Source organism: Equus quagga, chromosome 6 (assembly GCF_021613505.1).
Source record: "Equus quagga isolate Etosha38 chromosome 6, UCLA_HA_Equagga_1.0, whole genome shotgun sequence".
Lineage (NCBI taxonomy): Eukaryota > Metazoa > Chordata > Mammalia > Perissodactyla > Equidae > Equus > Equus quagga.
In genome coordinates, this window is record NC_060272.1 from 4,140,693 (window position 1) to 4,150,642 (window position 9,950).

A 9,950-nucleotide genomic window follows, 5' to 3' on the forward strand; every position below is an offset into this window, starting at 1 on the left:
GGGCCGCAGAGTGTGGACAGGAGAGGCAGACTGGCTAAGGGCTTCAGTACCAAGGAACAACACAGCAGCGGGTTCTCAGGGTTTTCTTTTTGCTTCACACACCCCAGATCAGGCGCTGGAGACACCTGGAGCCCAGACGCACCCGAGGGCACAGACGGAAACAGCCCCAGCAAAGCCTGCCCTCTGGCCAGAGCCCCAGGAAAAGGCAGCCCAGCCGACAGGAACTTTCTACAGTCCCCATCCAGCCCTCCCTCGGCATGCAGCCTGTAACAAGTGCCCATCCCTCCGTCCGGCCCTCCAGGGCCTGTGGAGGCACAGAGTTCCTTATCTCTCACACACAAGTCTCAGACGAAAAATCAAGAAATACAGGTTTCTGGTGTATTACTTAAATGTATGAAAGTAACTACTGAAAAATTAAGAATCACCAAACACTGCAATAATAAAAATTGGGATACCAAGGTGTTGCAAGGGAACCGGGAGGCAGGGCAAGTGCACTAAGTCCTTTCCTCTCACGGGCATCTACATGAAGGAAGCCACAGTGGGACACGGAGGAGGAAGCAGATTAGAAGAGGACTATTGGGGCCAGCCTGGTGGCATAGTGGTTAAGTTCATGCAGTCTGCTTTGACAGCCCAGGGTTTGCAGGTTCAGATCCCAGACCTACACACTGTTCATCAAGCCACATAAAACAGAGGAAGACAGGCATAGATGTTAGCTCAGCAACAATCTTCCTCAAGCAAAAAGAGGAAGACTGACAACAGATGTTAGCTCAGGGCCAATCTTCCTCACCAAAAAAATAAAAAAGAGAGAGAGAGCGAGAGAGAGGACTTCATAGGTAAAAATCCAAGGGCTTTGTAAAGATGAGTTATTACAATGATAAAATGAGAAAGTACAAGTACATTATAAACTATTCAATGCTATGCAAATGTAGCTTTGATCAGAAATGAAAAGTTCAAAGGAAGTTTGAGTGACGAGAAAAGACAGAGCAGCAGATGGTGCCTGGCGTGAGACTTGAGGGTAGATGCCGTCAAATATCCGGACACAGAGGTTCAAACACTTTCAGCAAGAAATAAAGCCAAGAAAAAACAAGCTTAAGACTACATATTTTCATGCAGAATGTCTGTTTTTTAAAAAATCAGGTGCCAGTACTCTAAATGCCATAAAATGTGCTATCTCTGCCTAGCCTTCTCTACTTAATTTCTGGTTTCCAGTATATGTGCACTGCATACTTATTTCAAAATAAGTACCATTTAATAAAGCTTGCTAGTGTGACACGACAACGTAATGTGAGTGCAATGTGACCGCTGGCTCACTGCCTCCCTGGGACTTTTTACTCTTTCTTGGTCTTAGCTCTACCTTGTAAGGCTATATGTGAGTCCTAAGTCCTGGGTCTAATTTCTCAACTTAGAAATGCTCTCTTAAATGCTTGGGCACTTGCCTAGGCTGAGCATCAATTCCCCTCCATATCTGTTATAATCTCCAAGATAACACTGAAATTTTCCACCCAAAGGTCAAGGTATCACATACCCTGGGCAGTTAGGACCAGAATGCCACAATTCAGATTCCCCTTTAATTCCTATTTAAGACAGTTCATCAAATCCAGGACGTTTTGGACCGGCCCAGTGGTGCAGTGGTTAAGTTTGCATGTTCTGCTTCTCGGTGGCCCAGGGTTCACCGGTTCGGATCCCGAGTGAGGACATGGCACCATTTGGCAAGCCATGCTGTGGTAGGCATCCCACGTATAAAGTAGAGGAAGATGGGCATGGATGTTAACTCAGGGCCAGTCTTCCTCAGCAAAAAGAGGAGGATTGGCAGCAGTTAGCTCAGGGCTAATCTTCCTCCAAAAAAAAAAAAGAAATCCAGGACGTTTTGTTCATTCAACTCAACAAATCAACTTGAGAAGCCCAGAGGCCAACGAGGACACAGTGGCAGGCTTTATCACACCCGCCTTTTTAAGCCTGGCCATCTGAAGGGTCTCTTTCTCTCTAAATCTCAACCCCATGTCACTGTGCCTCTTGCAGGACTTATAGCCACTGCCCTACATCCTAGTTACATGTATTCGTTTCTCATGCTACACAATGCTCCCTGATGCTTCCAGCAGACACATCCTGCACGTCTGTGCATTCGCTCAGGGCAAGGCACTGGGCTCAAGGAAAGTCAGCATAAATTATGCACAGACTGACTAACATCACCTGGAGAAACACTTCCTTCTCCACTCACAATGAAATACAAACTGGCTCTTCTGTTTTTTTGGTGGGAAGATTGGCCCTGAGCTAACATCTATTGCCTCTCTTCCTCTTTCTGCTTAAGGAAGATTGTCACTGAGCTAACACCTGTGCAAGTCCTCCTCCATTTTGTATGTGGGACGCCACCACAGTGTAGCCTGATGAGCAGTGTAGGTTCACACCCGGGACCTGAACCTACGAACCCTGGGCCACCAAAGCAGAGTGCACAACCTTAACCACTACGCCATGGGGCCAGCCCGCTCTTCAATTTTTTAGAACATACTCTATGCACTAAGTGCTCTGGTCACAGGCTGCTGCAGCCTCATCGCATCTGACCAGTGGGGTGGCCTTCCTAGGAGTGCACCCAGACACCAATGAGACCACCTGGTCCTCCAGGACCAGGCCTAAGCTGAGCTCCCAGCACGAAGCTAGAAGACAGTGAGAAGGCGTTTCCAGGTCTCTCTTGGCGAACACCTGTCAACTCTGAAGCTGCGACAGCATGAAACTCTTCCTACACAAACTTTCCATCCCCTCAGCTGCCTCGTCCGGGTCCTTCAAACATCTCCATTTGCTTGATGTTCTTCAGATTCCTGACCTTGATCCATAATAAAAAACGCATTTTACATTATAACCAGCACACACACACACACAAAATGCATGAAGTTGTGCAATATGAATTTTTAATAAATTCTCTGCTAAGTACGAGATAAACAATTAGCAAATTCAACAAGGACAGAATTTACTCAAGCTTATTAAACAAAGTTACTAATGACCCATTGGTTCTAATTTATTTTTTTTTCCAGGTTATAAATCCTTCACTATACTGAATGGCTTTAATTGAATTACTCATCACACCCAAAACGATGGGGCTATGTAGCAGACTAACATTTTGCAATAAACCATCCTAAATCTTAAGTAAATTCCCTCTCGGTTGCAGGATGCAGTTTGTTTATATCTGCATTAAAAAGTTTATTAAGGTACAACTGAAATTTCACAAGCTTGTAATCCATCATAACATTAATAAAAAAAAATAAAATAAAAAAAAAAGGGAAAAAAAAAAAAAGTTTATTAAGAATTCTAAATACATGGACACTGATGCGGGGTCGGTGAACCGAGGAGTCGAAAGAAAGATTTCTTTTGACTCCTCGGCTCACCGACCCCGCATCATTTCTGGTGGCCCGTACAGGGACTTGCTTCATCGGCTTGTGAGCTCGAGTTCTGGTAAGTGCCCTTTTCCTTGTGCCTTTCTCTTTTTCGAGGATGGATCTAAATTCACTTCTCCATCGGGAACTTTCTTGGATGGCTGTATGAATCCACGTTTGCTGCCCATGGCTACTCTATGGGGCAAATTGTGGCATTCAGCTTGAAGAGAATCAGTACCTTAAGCCTCAGGGTGGTGGCGAATGAATTAATCCATTCCTTCCTGACTCTATCTCTAATAGACAAATTTTACGTGGGCACGGGTCGGCCACTTAAGTCATTAGGACGGCCACCAATCTCCAAGACTCCCGTGGAAGGTTTCTTTTCCTAAGGCTGGAATTGGGATCCCTCCCTCTGGCACCTGACCACGCTCTGAACTGCGAGGAAAGTCCCACTCGGGACTCCAGTTCAAGGAAAGTACCAAACTCTAACCTTTGGTGGAGTATGGGAACCCCTTCTTGGGAGAATGGCTCCAGGATGCAATTGGGTAGAATGTCCCCCAGACTGATGGAAAATTCCTCACTGTTTTTCTCTATCCTTTTCTCCTTTTCTCTCGGGGACCATTCACCAGGCCTATGCTGCCAGGCAGAATAGGCACCAGGCACCTGTTACTGCCAGGCATAACAGGGAAGGTATACAAGGGATGCAATGCCGGGGGACACCCCCATCACCCCTTGCTATAGGAACCCCACAGGAGGAACAATGGGTAGGACGCTGCCCTAGGTTCAGGGGGGATTTTTCATGGTAATGGACCCGTTTCTTTCGTCTCTCTTAGAGTTACAATGGCCATTTTCGTCTCTGTTTGAGCTTTGCAACTGGGAAACAAAGAAATCTTTAAAGAGTAAAAGGCTCCACCCCTGGGAGCCCCAACTTTGGGTTTCTGGGCCTGATCACCCCAGCAACCCTAAGTGGGGGTGCCCTCTCTTGACGGTTGACTCATTGAGTATTTTAGTCACCTACTGAGTCGGCTATGAGGGTAGGAGACCTGTGATTCATTTTGTGAACTGTCGTGCTAGGGTAGTGTGTCCCAGCACAGGAACTGTTGTGTGACTCTTATCTTGATAACCCTCTGGAAGAGGCCAGGAGGGCAAGGTCTGATCTCTTCTTTTGCTTTCTTTGTCTGTCTTGTTCATCACCTCCTTTGTTGTCACCAGGTTGGGGTTAAAGTTCAGGCTGGACCTGAGCAGAACCTTGACCTTCTGTAAAATCAGAACTTAAGCCTTTTGCCAGGGATTTAACTCTCACCTTGGCACTGGGAGTGCCTCCAGCCAGTTCCAGGCCTTTGCCTCTTGCTTCCCTACCCCAACTGTGCTGGCTCGGAGACAAAGTGCCCAGGCTGAGCGGGACTTGATTAAATCTTATAACTATGTCAACACCCGCAATCGGCCTCTGCACCCTTTCTCCAGGTGCTGTCAGTTGGACACTGGCTTTACCGCCACAGGGAAGGCCCCTGAGCATCCCCAGAGACCCACCCTGCGGATGCATTCTAACTCCATCTGGGAGAAAATTTGAGGGGTTTCTCTGCCTTTGTGATGCAAGTGGACAGGTAGATCAACCTGGAATGTAATTTGAGTTACAACCCAGATTCTGGGAAATCAAGAGCAACTGTCCTTAGAAAATCCTTGCAAGACTGGAAATACAGCTCTAGAGGCAGTTCAGATTCCACCTAGTTCCTTTATCACAAAAAGGATTATCATCTCCCCTCTCCAGGAACTACTATCTAGCCCATCACTAATTCCTAAGACTGAAGCAAAAAAAAAAAAAAAAAAAAAGGAAAAAAGAGAGGAGGGGAAAGGCAAAACGATGGCCATAAGCGTGCCCTTGCAAAAAATCTAGCATCTTGAGTATCTTCTCCACAAATATTGGTAAAAAACAATAGCTGTAACAATAGCTGTGCAGTCTCTGTGTATGCGTGTCTATGTGTACGTTATATGTGTGATATTTTACCTCCGGATGGTATTACCAAAATTAAGAGCTCTGTTTAATTGGCTTAAAGTAAGCGCTTACATAAATTCTAAATGTAGTAGAAATTAATCCAATGTCTTTCAAGTTAACGTGATGTGAATTAACCTTTGGTAAATGAAAGCTTGTTTAAGTTTGTTGGTTTGATTGAAAAGGCATGCCCTCAAGAGTTGTTGGTATTTGCATATGATGCAGGCATGCAGCCTGGGTTTACTAGTCAAATAAGTTCACATTGTCTGTTAAATTTGTCAGCAAAATAATAGCTTTAAATGATGACCAGTTTTGTCTAATGTCTCATGACATTTTCGTAGGTAATCTGAACATAATTGTTGGAAACAAACGGTTTAAATAGATAAAAGTGGGTACAATAACTGTTTTATGGTCTGTATACTTGAAAAAAACTGCTTCGAAATTCTTTTGGGTAACAATCTTGAGTTTTGCCAAGTTAAGTTAAATGATAAAAACCTGAGTATCTGGGTCGTTTTTGAATTGGATAGAACACTGAAACATTATTGCTAAACGTACCTAAGTTATTTACTTTCGGCTTCTTATTGTAAAGAGGCTAAAAGCATTTGGGTCTATTAAAAAGCGTGCCTTGTGTTTTATTGTGAAGCGGCGTGTTTCTAGGAATTATGAAGTGTTTAGAATGCTGATATAAAAGATTGCTTACCTTTTCAGTGTTTACTAGGGTCTGTTAAGGGTTAAAAGTTATTAACTTACATAATTAAAGCTACTGGGAATTAATAAGGAAAACACCTCTGTATTCAAGGAAAGTAAGGTGTAAGTTTTCAGTAAAGAAGGTACAAAGAATGGAAGTATTTTTGTTTGATGGGTTAAGAATGATAAATTTGTCCAAATGTACTAGAAAGGAAAAAAGAAAGACTTTGGGACAAATTCTGAAGGCAAAAAGAAAGTTGTAGAAGGTCTGTGAAGAGAACTTCTGAAAGGAGTTTTATGGCTGGCCAAGTAGACTAAGATTAAAGTAAATCCAATTAAGTGAATGAGTTTTAATGTTAAAAATAAGCTGGTACAGAAATTAAAATTTGGTTTTCTCTCAAAGGATAATTTTCTTGAACTTTTGGCCGCTCTAACTCTACCTAAAAGACAAATCTGTTTTGTTAAAATAATGACTGAGGTCACTCTTAAGATTTTTGACTCTTTCTGTTATCACTTTGAATAGATACCTGAGCATTATTTCACAGTGAGCATTGTTTGAACAAGCGTTTTAAAGTCTTCTGATATTTTTGACAAGCTTCTCGTCAAAAATATTCAAGTCCTGAATAAAAGGGTTTCTTTTGAAAAAACTAAATTACATGGGAAGCATTGTCAAATAAGTGATGATAAACTTTGTCAGGTGTTATTATGTGGGTAAATGCTATTTGATATAGATGTCTTAAAATTATATAGCATTCCTAAAATTTTGATCTGTCCTGGTTATCGGTTGTAATTCCAATTGTTATCTTGAAGTGTTGTATGTCACAGAAGTAGCCAAGTTTCTTTGTCAATTGCCCTTTTGAGTCTTTTGTCCATTTACAGATAGTTGCTGTTTTACTCTGATGCTTTTTGCTTTTGCAAATATGTTTCATCTTCAGAGAAAATCCTGGAAAGGATTATGACACAAGATTCTAAACTATAGGTTTCTGATAAACTTTCAGATCATAGAACTGAACTGGGTAAGAAATTACAGAATTCTAACAGAAACTGAGCTCATAGATCTGCTAACAGAAGATTAAGCTCAAGAATTGATTATACAGGACTGTGTGAACTGATGAGGATGATTATAACTTTTTATGACTTCTGTTTGAAATATTGTTGAGTTTTAATGTTTTGTTTTGTTTTCTCAGATTTAAGGAAATCTTTTCTCTTATGCTGACTATGACTTACAGCGATTTAGTGAAGTTATGCCGTTATGAGCGAAACTGAAACATTTATCTTTTTCTCCCTACCTGATCCCTCCAGAATTTAGAAACTCTTTGTGAGTGAGCATGGTTATTTCGTGGCAATATAGTTATTTGCATAAGTTCAATAAGAACCTATTCTCCTTATAACAGGACACATTGGTTATATTACCAAGGCTTTGACTGGAATGTCATATTTGAAACATACAGGCTCAGATATGACAAGACAGCTTTTCAGGAACAAAGATTGGACTTTCTGGAATACAGCCACTTGGAATCATGGGCCTGGTACCTTGTTTACAGAGATTCTGGCAATCTTACCCGGTAAGTAAGGAAACTTGCTTATCTGGCAGGTGCAAGGAACCTCAGAATATTTTGGAGGACCTCGAGGAGAGAGGAGTCCACCCAAATCTGGAGGTAATGCAGGCAAAATCTGATGGCAAGTCCTTGGCTTGGCTTTTCTGGCCTCGAGAGGCCTTTACAGTTCAATCTGAGATTCCTCATAAAAAATTCCAGCAAAGCAGATTTAAAAGAGCCTGTATAATCAATTGCTATTCTTGCTGCACTTACGTAAATAATTGGACCAAGTTTTATTGAAATTACACTTGTTTTGCAAACCAGTTTATCTTAATTTGACTATCTTTTATAAAAATGAGGCGATTTTAGAGAGAAAAAATTATGTTTCATTAGAAACTATAGTACACATTTATGGATATTAGATTCTAACTCTTCTCCTCTACAAGATTCATCTATTACTAATCATAATGTCTCCTTGTGGCCATCCGTCTCTGACACCTGGGAGTACCCTGGCCACAATCAAACCTTTTCCTTCAATACTACTGCCCAAATACTAACTAGATTTGCCTTGTCACAGGTGGATCATAAACAAAAAGTTCCAAAGGTAAAGTCCCCAGCTTATCGATATACACAGGGTGGACTATATCAAATTTGGGACGAATATATTTGGCTCACCCCTACTAGTGGTCAACTCAGTCAAAAGGCCACTCTATGTTGGGAACAAAGCAATCACACCTATGATACATGGCCTAATAGCACCCGACCTATGGGGAAAATTCCCCATTATATGTGTTCTCATATCATAGCCTTAAGAAATACTGGTTGGTTTGGGACTGACTGGGATAGATGGCCCAGTGTACGTTGGTTAGCCCCTAATGGCACTCGGTGGCTATGTGGCTCCAACTTATGGCCTTGGCTGCCACCTGGATGGATTGGACGATGCACCCTAGGCTTCGTCTGGATGCAAGGTAAAACTACATTTACTATATCTCCTCCTGCTAACCTACCCAACCTGCAACAGCGCTGGACCCGCTCTGTCTTCCACTGGTATGACCACGTTGCCTCAATTTTCCTTCCCCAATTAGGAATCGAAAGTGTCATCTGTCATCTGGCACATGGAAGCTCTAAACAAATTTACTATGAAAACATTAAATGATATGCAACATAGCCTTTCGCTGCTTGGTTTAGAAGTGTCCCAAATGCGTAAGGCAGTCCTCCAAAACCAAATGGCACTGGATGTCTTCACAGCAGCACAGGGGAGCACTTGTGCAATTATAAAAACTGAATGTTGTGTTTATATTCCTGACTACCATCAAAATATCTCTGGCTTCCTATCTGATATGAACCATCAAATTAAGTCCATGTCTGACCCTACCCTATCTCTAAATGATTGGTTGAACTCTTGGTCAAGTCCAGGTTTCTGGACTACTACCAAAATCTTATTCATTGGGTTAATCATCTTACTTGTATTTCTTATTATAATTTGTTGTCTATTTCGTTGTTTGTCTTCCACATGTCAACAAAGTTTCACCTCCTGGACCACCTCTCATCAAATGATTCTCTCATCGCCAGAGGATCTGTACACCTTGTCAGCCTTGAATGCCATGGGCGCAGCCTTCCGGTCCGCTGAGCCTCCTACCTGTACCCATAGCCCCATTTAGGGACAGCTCTACGACCTTGTACAGCCGGAAGTAGTTACAGAAGACTGACCATCGTCCATATCCCCAAAAGATTTCGGGGCCAAATGGGTTCAGGGGGGGTTTATGATGAGGATTTTTAGGCTGCTTAATTTTAAAACAGTTTATGATGAGGATTTTTAGGCTGGTTAATTTTAAAACTGCAGATGAGAATCAGGCTCCGAGGAGTGGAATTTGCTTGCCCTTTGATCAGAAACAATTGCATTTGTGAAGGAAATCTCCATGACTCCCTCTCTGCGCCAGGAGGAAGGGGGGATGGCCTTATCTCTGGAAACTCTTAATGGGGAAGGCAAGAACTTAAGTTGTTTACTGTCTGGCAACCTCATGTAACTGACCCCCCACCCCAAAATCCTCCTTTGTCTTTAGCTGAAGATAATATTTGAGTGGTGACTTCTGCCATTTACTCAATCCGGTTTGATTCTTATCTAAAAGTTGTGGGACCACCCAATGGCCGGACCCTACCGGCACTGGTACCATTTTAACTTTTTTTTCCTTTGTCTTGTAAAGAGATGACTCACATACCCATGCCTTAAATTTAGCCCTAACCCTCAACTCAGGGCAGCAGCAGGAGCTCTGACTGCCCGTGGGTCCTGTCCCCACGCACCAGCTCTGCCTGCCCATGGGTCCTGTCCCCATGCCAGCGGGGGCAGCAGCAGCGGCTCTGCCTGCCCAT

General features: G+C 42.7%; 1 protein-coding gene across 2 annotated transcripts in view; it reads right to left on the reverse strand.

Moving 5' to 3' along the window:
- ARHGEF7 (Rho guanine nucleotide exchange factor 7) overlaps positions 1-9,950 on the reverse strand; it is a 155,394-nt gene that overhangs the window by 101,060 nt on the left and 44,384 nt on the right. The window lies entirely within an intron of this gene.